This window comes from Ambystoma mexicanum, chromosome 11 (assembly GCF_040938575.1).
Source record: "Ambystoma mexicanum isolate Mex_15411 chromosome 11, UKY_AmexF1_1, whole genome shotgun sequence".
Lineage (NCBI taxonomy): Eukaryota > Metazoa > Chordata > Amphibia > Caudata > Ambystomatidae > Ambystoma > Ambystoma mexicanum.
Window position 1 is genome coordinate 399322440 of NC_090934.1, and position 13061 is coordinate 399335500.

At 43.6% G+C, this 13061-nt stretch overlaps 1 protein-coding gene across 3 annotated transcripts in view; it reads right to left on the reverse strand.

The window, feature by feature from the left end:
• Positions 1–12298, reverse strand: part of DDB2 (damage specific DNA binding protein 2) — a 620403-nt gene extending 608105 nt beyond the window's left edge. For all 3 annotated transcript variants that reach the window (XM_069623161.1, XM_069623160.1, XM_069623162.1), the window contains exon 1: positions 12174–12298. The gene's annotated coding sequence lies outside the window, so the exon portion shown is untranslated. The remainder of the gene's footprint in view (positions 1–12173) is intronic.
• Between the last annotated feature and the right edge of the window lie 763 nt (positions 12299–13061).

Below are 13061 nucleotides of genomic sequence, written 5' to 3' on the forward strand. Positions count from 1 at the left end.
TTCACCCTCTCCAGAGGAACCCGCCAGGGCTGCCCCATCTCTCCCCTCCTATATGCCCATGCAATGGAACCTCTGGCCATTGCTATAAGACAGCACTATGGGATTGCGGGGTTTCGGTGTGGGGATTTCGATTTTAAACTCTCACTCTTCGCTGACGATATCTTTGCCTATCTAACTATCTAAATCTACAGGTCTCTCTCCCGAGGCTCCTGAATCTGATACACCCCTTTGGGGTCTTCTCTGGCTTGAAAATAAATCCTGGCTTGAAAATAAATCCATCGAAATCTTGTCTCATGCCGATGGATAAGGGCGACAGAGACATTGAGGGGCGGGAAACAGTAAGGGATATCAGAATAGAGCGCAAAGCCACGCCATACCTGGGAATCCTCCTCCCGAGAGATCTGGGAACTATCTTTGAACTGAACTTTCCCCCATCCTCACCAAGATAAAAAAATCAGACCTCCTACGATGGGCTCCCCTGACCCTCGCATGGTTTGGGAGCATGGTATCTATAAAAATGAATATCCTCCCCATGCTTCTCTCATCTCTTCACCTCCCTCCCGATTATTATACCAGATGCATACAAGTCCCTACACTCCATGGTCAAACGATTTATCTGGAACAGTAAGAAACCAAGGGTCAAACACGCTACCTTGACTCTCCCGAGATCTCATGGAGGTTTTGGTCTCCTGGACTTCCGGCAGTACCACAAAGCGGCCCAACTGAGGGTAATGTTGGAGCACATGAGGGATGAGATGCGAACCTACATAGAAGATACCCACACACACCCTAGGAAAGTAAGAGATCCTCCTGTGGTCCCCGAATAAAGACCCTCCTGTTTCTGTTATAAACCACACAACACTGTCAGTCCTTTCGGTACTATGGAAACGTGACACAGTGAACGCAACCCTTTCCTCCTGGCCCTCCCCCTGTCCTCCTTGTGGGGTCCCCCCCTTGACTTGGGTAAGAAAGGCCTGCGGGATACGCAAAGATGGTCGGACATGGGTCTGGAACGGGCCGCCCAGCTTTTCCACCAGAATGCCTTTATTGACTACGATAAACTAGCAGAAGCCCTTGGGGAAAACCCAATGTCAATATTTGAATATCTGGGTGTTAAAGGGATCCTGGCCAGCCACCAGTGGGGCAAAGCCCTTGCCCGCCCCCTTAAGCCTCTTGATAAAGTAATTGTAGAATCTGCCTCGAGGAGGGGGGAGCACTGTCCAGGATTTATAAGGTCCTGATCACAGCGCAACTAGAAGGTAGACCGGGATTCAAACAGTTTTGCGAAGAAAAGATGGGGTGGTGTCAGAAGAACCGACCTGGGCTAAGCTCTTTGGGGCTCTTGTCGGGATCCCGGTATACTTCGGCCATGGAGCACAAGTTCAAAGTCCTCCACGCATGGCATCTCTTCCCCAATAGATTGTCTAAAATGTTTTCCGGTGTATTCCCTTCCGTTTTAGGGAGTGTGGCCAACGGGGAACTTGGTATCACTTGTGGTGGGAATGCCCATCTGTCCAGATCTATTGGTCGGAGCTCTTGAGTTGGATCAAGGATATTGTGGGTACTTCCCTTCTTTTGCACCCCATCGAATTCCTGTTTGGTATCCCCTCCTCAGAATCAGACTCGACTAGCTTCCCGAAGGTGGTTCAGGCCATGTTGAGAGCTTCAATTTGAATTTGCCAAATCGCTTGTCAAGTACCTTTCCCTGTGCAGTCAATTGGATCAGGTTTTTGTTAATGTTATCGTTCCACGATTTTTCACTTTTGAAGAAACATTTATTATTGCTCCTAAATATTTCTGCTCACAAACTGGATAAAGCTTTTTTTGTCTAAATGCCAGGCTTGTTTAGGAGAATTTCTCTTCCCTCCAAGAATCATAATTACGAACTTAACAGCATTGATTCTCAGGTGATTCTTCTCCAGATATTTTTGTAGCATAACCAATTTCCTCTGTAGCCCGATGCAGGTCTGGTCTAACTGGATGAGGTCGTCCGCATAAAGCAGCCATCCTACATTAGTCCCATTGATTTTGGGGGAGAAGGTGTTATACTCCAACATATCTGTTACGCTCACCTGGTATCCACAGAAACGCCACCCAGCCGGGTACTCGCTGGTATAGTTTTCAGTGGTGCCCAGATGTGGTCTGTGGGGAAGGTTCTGCCTGAAAATACAGGAGGATTGTGTTCAAGACTGGCCGACCGGGGTAAGTATCCTCCCTCCACCCCCGTATGATTTCAGCCCCTCTGGGGCCCTCTCCTCACCTTGTGGTAGAGTTAGGCGTGCTCTCCGTCCTGCCTTCTTTGAAGGGGCGCGTAGTCTTTCGTGGGCGTGTGCGGTCCAGTTACTTCACTGACGCCGGCCCGTTTGATATCATTCAGGTAGGTCTTATTGCTGTTCTTTAGTATTGTTGCCATCCTGCATGCCTTTCTTTGTTTAATAATGTCACTTTTTCTCCCTTAGGTATGCAGAGCTTCAGCGCGGCGAACTGGCTTGGTTGAGCCTTGCTGGTAAATGATGGCACATTAAGAGTGCTATGAAGCGGTAAGGAAGCGCTATGCGCAGCGCTGCAATGTCTTGCCTTTGCTAACCTGTTTTTTCCTTCTTTCCTTGTAGGTCGCGGTGTACTTCAGCACGTGTGGAATTTCCAGAGTGGGCCAGCCGAGAGGCGACCAGCCAGGTAAGCCTTTAGAGCAGTTCGTAATTTGCAATGTCTTTAATGCTTTCTCTAATGTTGCCACGATCTTCCTCTTTCAGTCGTTCAGTCCGGGTGGCGTGCAGATTCAAGGAAGCTGTTCTCAGGAGCTGCGAGTAGCTAAAAATGAAGACCGCGGGTAAGATGCTGCTGCTAATGATGTTCCTTTTTTCTCCTTGCAGGTTCTGCTTCTCCGAGGTACGTGGGTATAGCTGGACACAGTGAGCGTCACGTTGCAAACTGCAAAGTAACGCGAAGCATGTTGTCTTGCTCGGGTGTGGTTTAAATAGCCCCAACAAAATAGTCCAGGTAAAGTAGTCCCTAGGCCACCACACCCAAAACACTAGACTGCATAGCTTGGTTCCTAGGAACCAAGCTATGTGGATGCCTCCATGTTGGCTGACAAACACAATAAAGTAGTTCTCAAGCACATGTTTTTCATGGTGTATGAGCCTGGCGCCATAGGCGCCAGGACTGGCCCCAGGAGTGCTTTTGAAGAGGATGCCAGGCTCTAGAGGCCCGAGTCCTGACTCCACCTGGCCAATGGGTTTGCCAGAGGGGGTTTTGGGCGAGGGTCGTGACAATATCCTCCTTTAGATCTTCAATGAAGAAGTTAAATGGGGTGGCTGCTAGCGGGCAACCTTGCTTTAGACCCTTTGATGTTTATATTGTCCAGGGGAGGGTTCCTTTCCAATCTAGTTTGACCTGTATGTTTGTTCCAGAATAGAGTTCTCTTATTAGTTCTAGCATGTCAAGTGGGCATCCCTTCTTTCTCAGTTTTTCCTAGAGGAGGGGGCGGTTAATGCTGTCAAAAGCCTGGCTTAAAATCAACACTTTTTGTGTATGTTTTTATCTTTTTGGCCTATGTACGGTGTTTCAACAGGTTTAATATTAAGAGGTTCAGGTTGCAGCCAACTCCTTTTACAAAACCGGTTTGTCTTTTGTCTATCGCTCCCGATGATTCGATCCAAGCTTGTAAAAGTTGTAGAATGATACTTGTGAACATTTTCCCCACCACATCAAGTAAGGCAATGGGTCTATAATTAGCCGGCTGCATTCTCTTCCCTTGTTTAAGGATTGTTATTACGATAGCTGCTTTCCACGATTGTGGGATTTTTCTTTTCTTTAATATTCTAGAGAACAGTAATTCACAGAAATCTGCACGTTTTTCAGGTGCTTCCTTCATAAGTGCGTTGGAGATTCCGTCTGGGATTTGCTGCTTTCTTTGTATCGTAAACAAGATCTTCTCATTACTGCAATTTATTAACCACTGTCTCATGCTTTTCTCGTGCTATTCTTTCTTAATGTAGTAGTCTGTTGAATCTCCGAGCAAATGTTTTTGAAATGGGACACCCAGGTCTCTTCTGGTATCGGAATCAATTGTCGTGTCTCAATGGAGTTGCCTTTATCTTTAAGCAATTGCCAAATGTTTCCCCCATTTTTCTCTGCGATTGCCTATAGCATGCTTTTGGTGACTTTCAAGTCTGTATTTATTTTAAATGCCTTTAGCCAGCTCCTGTATTCTTGTTTGTTTTTTTTAGTAGCAACTTTGTTTCTTCTGGCTGGATTCTTTCCAAGATAAGAAGATCTCTCCTCAATTGCTTTTTTTGTGCAATTATGCTGCTGTTATAAACATGCAAATGTTTAAAGTTCGACTTCAGTGTTACATTTTTTAGCTCTTTGAAGGCTATGAGCATACACTGTATTCCACAGAATCGGGCTCTCTTCTCAGTAATCAGATCTTCAGTTATTTTAGGCACTTCAGAGGGCTTTACTCTTATCCGATTTAAACCTTCTTCAATTTTGATTTTATGGCTCCATTTCTCTTGTGGTTTTGAACTTGATTTTTTGAATGTCATGATTAAGGGGTCGTGGTCACTGTGGGACACCTTAACCACTTCCATTCTTGCTATCTCTGACAGCAGGTTTCTAGAAATGAAACAGTAGTCAAGCTTTGCATGACTGCTTCCATTTGACCATGTGGTTGCAGGCGGTATGTCACCATCAATGTTAACATTTACTAGATGAAAATCTCTGTGACATTTCTTCCATCCACTCGGTTCCCCTACGCTTTTTTTCCAAAGTGTTTCAATTAGCTTTTGTCACCTCAAGCAGGCAATTTGCATTGAAGTCGCCACAGATTATTACTTTGAGGTTTGGGGAATTAGCTAACCTTTTATCAATCATATTAGTTGCACATTCAATAGACTTGTAATCACCTATTACGTCCAGTTTCCAGTAGAGGTTTATTAATAAAGTATCTTCTTCTTTCAGTGTTTTGGTGTTGTAATGTATCATAATTATTTGAATATACAGACTCACATTTTCAGTTTCGATTACAGTGTAGTTTTCATTATTTTTAACTAGCATTAATAGACCTGATGAAGGTCTTCCTTGAGGGCCTCCTTTACCAGGTTTAGATGTGAAGTGTAACCATCAAGAAATGAAGGGGTTTTTAGCCAACTTTCTTGCAGGCAACAAAAGGTCTAGATCCGGGAGGATCAGGGGCATTTCATTAAATAAGTGCCCATATCCCCGGGTTTTCCAGGAACCGACTTTCCAGTTTTCTTCAAGGGGCCTCTTCTGGCTCTACTTCCCTTTACTCGTGGTTAGTGAACGAGCTACCCAGTCCCACAAATATTTAGCATCTTTTTCTTCAGTTTCGAGGGACTCGAACGTCTTTAGATTTTCTACACTGAAATGTCACCTTTATGTTCCGTAAGTCTTTTTTTTCTATAATTTCTGGATCAACTGAAAAGGTATTCGTACTTGTTTTACTCTTTAGTTCTCAGGTGGAATCAGTTTCAGAGTGATTCGAAGCTCTCTCAGGCTGCGTTGAATGGTTGTGATGTTCTTCATATTGAAGAGATAAAGCTCTATTTTTGTATGTTCTTTCTGATCCACACACAGACATATTCGAGCTGAAATTAAGAGCTTGTTTATCTTTATCACCCTTAGTTTTAATTCCAAACCCTAATGAGACAAATTCAGCTTCAGTGTCTTTCACTGTCATTACCGATATGGCTGAAGTCATGATGATTTTGACCTTGTTGTTGATCTTCTCGTCCGGGAAACCCACAACTTTTATGTCTTGCAATGAGATTGCACAAAGTTTCGAAATGTGATTGAATAAGATCATCAGGTTGGCACAATTTAGAATTAAGCCGTCTTGTGCCTTTTTTTGTTCTTTCCAGTATTATGTACTCTTCAGGGTAGTGAGTCATTTTTTGGTTCCATTTGTCTTGACTCCCCTCAGAGTTTTTCCTTTTATTCTGTTGTGTTGATGTTTTAATTATGTTGTTTAAATTGTTGAATTTTATCTAGTTAAATGTGTCTAGAGCGAAGTTTCGCTTAACTCCTTCAAGTTCTATCACATCAGCTTTTTCTTTATTAGTTCTTATTTCCTTTCTTTTTTCGCTTTAAGTGCAAAATCTCTGAACTTCTGGGAGAGTATCCTTGGGGTTACTGTGAACGTGTGAGTAGTGGTTTTATCTCGTTCCAGGCTAATCATGACCACATGTTGTTCATTGATATCTCAGGCCCATCTTCATATGTAGATAGATCCATTAGATCTGTTTCACTTGATTCTGGCTCTGCTGAAATGTCAATCGTAACAGAAGATCTTACTGATGATCTGGATTTCGTCGTCTCCGAAGATATCCTTTTCGGTGTCACAGGTTTGAGTGTGTCAACTGTCTGCGGCTTAGAGCGATCTGAACATTTTTCTTCTACCTCTTTAACTCTTAAGAATTTCCTTGAGTTACAAGTTTTTGCTTTGATCCATTTTTTATATTTTTAGTTTATTGCATTGGGGCGGGGGTTTCCCTTTTCTTTTCCCATCCTTATGTACGTTATTGAGTTGGTTAAAGACTGAGAAAGGGGTGTCCTGGTTACTACTCAGAGTGTTCCTTGACATGCAGTTCTGCGTTTATAGGTGTTTGTTCATCAGAACGCAGAGTACTGGCAATGTTGGGAACCATAGCGCTAACTACCATCTTGCTCTGGTCTATCGGTGGGACTTGGATGCTTAACACAGTATTGGTAGGGCCCTAACTCCTGGGCAGTGTTAAATTCTGTCAGGCCATCTTGATGCAATGATTTGAAATTGGTTTCTTTACTCTGCTCTTTTGGTAGATTTGCATTCTCTATTATGTCTTTTCATCCATTGCTATCATCTAAGCTTTTGGTGGAAGATTTACTGGAAACATCGGGGATCTTGCTGTAATCATGTTTCAGCATTGTGACAATCTCACAGACCCCTTCTAGAAAAAATTCTTTTTGTCTGATGTTGCCTCTTGTAAGGCGTCTATAAGAGATTTCAACATGACTCCATCTAGTTCTCTCTCTTTTTTCTCTCTCATAGATTCTATGAAGCTTTCTATGGTTTTTAATTTTGAATTCATGAGTGCTTGGAGTGTTGACTGGTCCTTGTAATTGTCACTTAATCCCTCGTACAATTTTAAATACGGTGCCAGGGTTACCATAACCGCTGAGATCAGTGATGACTGAAAGGCTTTTTCTCTGCGAAAGCCGAGAGTTGTGTTCCCCACTGTATGTTGATCAGTCTTGCCTCTTTGGTAATTTAAAGCATCTCTTCCATTTCTATGTCTGGAGGACATAGCAGTACAAGAGCACACAGAACTAGCGAAATCACTGCTGACAGAAGATTTGTGGTGGTCATCACTTACTTTACTGTATGGAATATTTGGTTCCACATCTCCTTTTGGATCCACAGATTTTATTTCATTTTTCTCGATGTTTCTGGCTACGTTAGGGTTTACAAAAGCACTTTCCACTTCATTTCTGCTAGGCAGGTCATGTAGATCCAATCGGTTTTCGATTCTCACTCTTATTGCGTTGGTAGTGTTATTTTTAGTGGGAAGCTCTTTCTCAAGTTCTAGTGCGAAGGTATTGGACATTACCTTACTCTTTTTGTTGGCAGTTTCAGTGTATGGTCTCTTGTGGAGGTCGGTCTCTGCCTCGCCATTTTTTAATCGGGTCACACGAGTGGTCATGGCCAACTTTTTGCAAATCAGGGACGTAATTTTTGTGGATCAGTGGATTCCGGGCTGATGGCACACAATCGCTCTCTTTGTTTTCCAATGTTGCATTGTCTGGCCTGCTGGCTGTGTTCAGTGTAGACCACACAGCTTGCGGTGCTTTCTCACAGCGATGTTGGCAACCGCCAGAATTTCGTATATTAGGTGGTATTCCGGCATAATGGGTAGTCATGCCGTTTACCACACTTGTTAGAAGGACTTCATCTGTAATTTGCTCTGCGTCATGGGGATTTATTGTTATTGGAGCTTCAGGTTCCAATAATCTCAGTCTTTTAATGCCATCGGGCTCCTTATTAGAATCTCTCAGTTTAAAATGCCATTTTAGTGTGCCGAGGCCTGAAGTTGATTTATTTCTTTTTTTTTACATTTCGTTCGCTGTTTTTACCTTTTATGTTGGAAATGTTTTGAACAATATGTCCCGGCTTATACCTGCTTCCTTGAATCTGCTTTTTTTTTTTTACAGCTGCGCTTTTTGGCTTGGTTAAAGAATCAGCTAATTGAGGAGAAGCAAATGTAGTGGGTCAGAGCATATCACTTTCGTTGACATAAGGAGTCGGATCACAAATAATGGATAAGTTTGCCTCACTCTGTGTTTGGTGTATTTCTTTCTTCATTTACGTGCACTCTTTCTGAAAGACTTGATTGAAACGTGCCTTTCAAACAGAAGGCTTCCGCATTAACGCGTGAGTTCAAGTCATGCAGTTCAACGAAGGAGGGCGCGGGGATATGACCGTCAACGATCGGCTCGTCAACACACTGAGCCCCGTCACTCTCCAGGAACACTGCGTCACCGCTCTCCGAAACCTCCTCGCCTTGATGTACTACGACCTGCAAGCCGAAGGTCACCCAAAACACACACGTCACCCTCACTGCCACCCCCCCGATGCATCGCCCACAATTGGCTCCTCGGAGCAAGACCAGTAGGTCTGAAACGGGGGGACTAGGTGGCGGAAGAAAGGGAGGGCGCATGTGAACAGGTTTCAGTTCCTAAATCAGATTTAGGTGGTACACTGGTATGGAATGCTGGGCTTGCCTCCACCCGTTTGGATTTTTGTACCAGCGTTATAGTCAGCTCTGTGCTGGGATCTAAGAACTTTTCGTGTGGCATTCAAAACTATTTTAAATGCACAGCGAAACGTACCTTGCTCCTGGTGCTGAACTGTAGTCCCACGCCTGCCTTTTCTGACATCGGATGGGTGGTGGGCGATGGGAGAGAGGCTCCTTTGCCTCTTTTAGACTCACCAAGACTCACCAAGACTCTGCAACGCTCTGCAGGTGCCTAGGGTCTTTCAGTGAAATGCTCCTCCTTTCACAATGGAAATGGTGAAAAAGCACAGCCAGCCAGTCCTCACTCACCAAGACTGCTAGACTCTGCAATGAAACTTGACCATTTCAATACCTAATAATAATCAAACGATCTCTACATTTATTGAGAAGCTCCTTAAGGGTGGGCTAAATGGTTGGGAGAGGCTTGTGAGGCAGCACTTTGGCATGCCCACCCCAATGAAATGTGATGTCCGATGTTCTCTCTACTAACCCCTTTCTCCTATTACTCAAGTGTGGTATAGCTCCCCCTTAGGATTTCCCAACAAACATAGGAGAAATCTCCAAAAATGTTTGTTAGAGTGCTATATGGAACCTGGATAAGTCAAAACAGGTGCATGTGCTGCAATGCATCTTTCTATGCAGTGTCTGCTCTGTCGGAGGTAATCTTGCTTTGCTGCCCATGCTATATGTTTTTCAAAATGTATGAATAGGTCTGCTGCTGCCGATGCTACATATTCTCACGTTTCGTTTACGGGGGCCACTACGGCTACTATTCATTCTGTACCTGTAATGTGTTTAACAGTACACAGAAGGAAAGTATACATGGTTGCCGCCTGTACTCCGCCTGTTTAGTGCGTGGGGTGATTTTGCACTGTTGCTCACTGTGCTCTACTTATTCCACGTATGCAAGGGACGCCTGTGCTGTACCTCTTCTTATGAAGGAAACTTGACATGTGCCTGCCTTGCTGTGATGTGTGTGCATGGAGGAAAACACGCGGTGCTACTATCTATGGTGTACCTTTTCTGTGTGTGAGAGGGAAGTGTGGACTGCAACTACATATGCTGCATTTTGAGTGAGTGAAACTTGCACTGCTGGGGCTCGGTTTGTTTTGTGCGATTAGCATTGATTCAATTAACACCAGATTTTAAGTGTGGTGGATTTTGTGTGTGGCACTCTTCTAGTTACAGAGCAAATGTGAAAATGAGGAAAGTCCCCTTGAAACGTGGTGGTGGAGTCCGTAGCTGCCGTTATATAGAAGAGTTCATAAAAAATATATAATTTTTTTTTAAAAAAGGTTTTTATGGCGTGCTTCAGCAAAAAGCTTTTTACATCAATTTATCAAGTATTGCAAAAACGGAATCAATTATCCGGTATGTTAAATATACAGATGAATTATATTCAACAATAGACAATTCGTAAATTCATGTAGATTGATAATATTCATTATTCAGTGTATAATTCATATTAAGATCATATAAAATACAATGTGTAAGCAATATCACCTTGTACCGAAGGGAGGACCAGTTAATAGCTAATGTAGCTTTCCTAAGTTTCATTAAGGCCCTCATTAGTGCTGGCGTGATACCCGCCATACATCTACCCTAAAACATATTGTGGCCAAAGTATTGGTGCTGTGTACAAAGTGGCCCAGGGATTATGTGCGCTTGCTAGCCATTATCAGGCATTGAGAAAGTAGATGCCCAAGTGAATTCGCTTCACTTTTGTCGTGACATAAGTGGCAGAATCTAACTTCCCGCACCAAATTCAAACATACACCTATAACAGCCAATTGTCCCCTGATCCCAGCGCTGGGGAACTTAAGAAGATATGGCTGTAATCTACATGGAAGTTAAGTGGTTTCCACACAGTCCTGTGTAGCCCAGTAACTTTAAGGCAGATCTATATTGGAACGGAAGTCCCAACTAGTTGCCTTAAAATTGTAATTGGCTATTTCGTTTATACAGATGTATCCCCAAGTCAAAGGTCCAGTCAATTTCCTCGAAGAAAGATAAACCGATATCTCTGGACAGAGCTCTAATAGAGGAGTTTCCTGCATCTGTAATGGTCCTGCAGTTTTATTTGTTTCCCTTATGTGTAGGTGTTAAAATGCCATCTGCCACTAATGTTTCCAAAAAAGTTGATGCACGAACAAGACCGCATGGAATCGCGTGCACTGTGTTTGCTGGGGCGCTGTACTTTAAATGGGCCAATCCTACTGGCCCTCCGTACCTGCACTTCTTATTTTTGAGCACCTGCACTTCTAAATGCCTGAAAGAAAGTACTGGCACACAAATATGTTGTGAGGTGAAAACGAAAGCTTTTCATTTCACTTTATCGCAATTTAAAAGGACTACCCTTCTGCAGACTTTGCTGGGGAAAGCATTGCCCTCTCCCTCCTACTCTACCCACCACATGCAGTGCCCATAATGTCTCCTTCTGGGCCCACCCTGCAGAACAAAAGGAAAGACAAACATGCTGCTACTGTGCTCTCAGCACACTCGGTGCGGAACAATGCTTCACTAAGTGGTCTTCAACTGTTACCATTGGTGTCCTTTCATGAAGCAGGGATAGATTTGAAAATCCTGGGAAATTACTTTTGTAAAATGTTTCTTTGTTATTAGCAGTGCCTATTTTAAGTATAAGTAATTGGAGTTGTGATGGAACCACTAAAAACTCGCACACAACTCTAGTTACCTAGTGAATTTCTTGTTACTCAATGAAAGCGAGCAATAATAAAACTCCCCATCTAAAGCTTAGTTTACAGCTATGATATTTGCTAGTTTGATAAACCAAAAGGAAAGTCCCATTTAATATAGCTATTCAAACTATCTTAACACAATGCATGACAAACTTGAAGCGGATCTCAGATACACTGCTTTACCAAAGTGTGTGATCCTTGGCATATAATTTAATCTCACTGGGCATTGCCTGCAAAGAAAGGGTGTGCCTAAAAGTGACCTGTGCCACGCTCAAAAGGCCAGCGGTAAAAGCGCTTCTCCAGAATGTTCGGTTTCGTAGCTTTGGTGGGGGCAGTAGCAGGACTTTTTTCGTGGCTCGCCCAACCCCCTTTGAAATGCTGAATACTCCCCCGAGGGTACTTGTGGGGTTCCACTTACTTCCCCTCCTCCTCCATGGAGTTGCGCCTCACAAATTTCACCACATGCGTGTTCCCACCAGGGTGGTGAACTCTCAAACTGTGTCCCCCGGGTTCGCGCAAGTCTCCCTCTCTCACCCCCGAAATGCTGTCCTGTCATCACCTTTCCAAACGCAGTCCCACCTGTCAGGAAAGTTTACCCTGAAACTGTTATTACACCATTCAATATGGAATGCACTCCTTCCGTTCATACACCTCTTCCTCATTGATACCCACTTACCCCTCTCTGACTCCCTCAACACAGCCTCCAGGTCCCGCTTATACAACAAGCACGAGTGCTGCAGAAGCACCCAAATAAACCCGGCTGCTCACACAACAACAACGTTGGGTTAAACAAAGAAAAGCTGTAAAGGCATGTTGTCCTTATTGCACAGAAAGCCAGCGAACGGCACATAGGGTGAAACTACCAACGTTACGTGTGCATAGTGTTGGGCGCAACAGGGACTTCTGTGTACCTAGCAAACGTGTGCGCGAACAAAGGACAATGAATACAGGGTAAGCGGCACAACGCCAATATGGCCGCCAAGTTGACTCGGGAACTATTATCAACACAGAGTTATAATAGAGTTTAGCTAATATGGCAATACAGCTGTTGTTTCGTTTTACCGGAAGCATATGTTTAAATCGAATTCGTTTATTTGACGTTAACAAAGACTACCAATGCATTTGTTGTTCAAAAGATATGTCAGAAATTGAAAAGCTTTTGTACCAGTACATTTGTCACCTTTTTTGATATAAAAGGCAAACTTAAAGTCCTGCCAGCTGGACTAGCTGTCCGCCTCCTTTAGCCTTACAGTCACAAATTCAAGCTAAGTCCATTGAATCCTGCCAGGTACTGCATTGTCATCTCACACTATGATAATCTAATATAGGCGCACTAGGTCTCAGTCTCTGCTGAAATTGCTCCTCCGACCTGTACACCATACTCTTAGCTCTACCAGGTCATCCTACTCTGATAAAACGGATTCCTGTCCAATTATATACAATAGCCCTCTAGCAATACCTAATACTAGTTGCCATTACGAACAACGCCAGCCAATTGCAGACATGAGAGGGCGATTTCAGCACCGAAATCGGGAGAATGCATTTTCCCCATAGGAATACATTG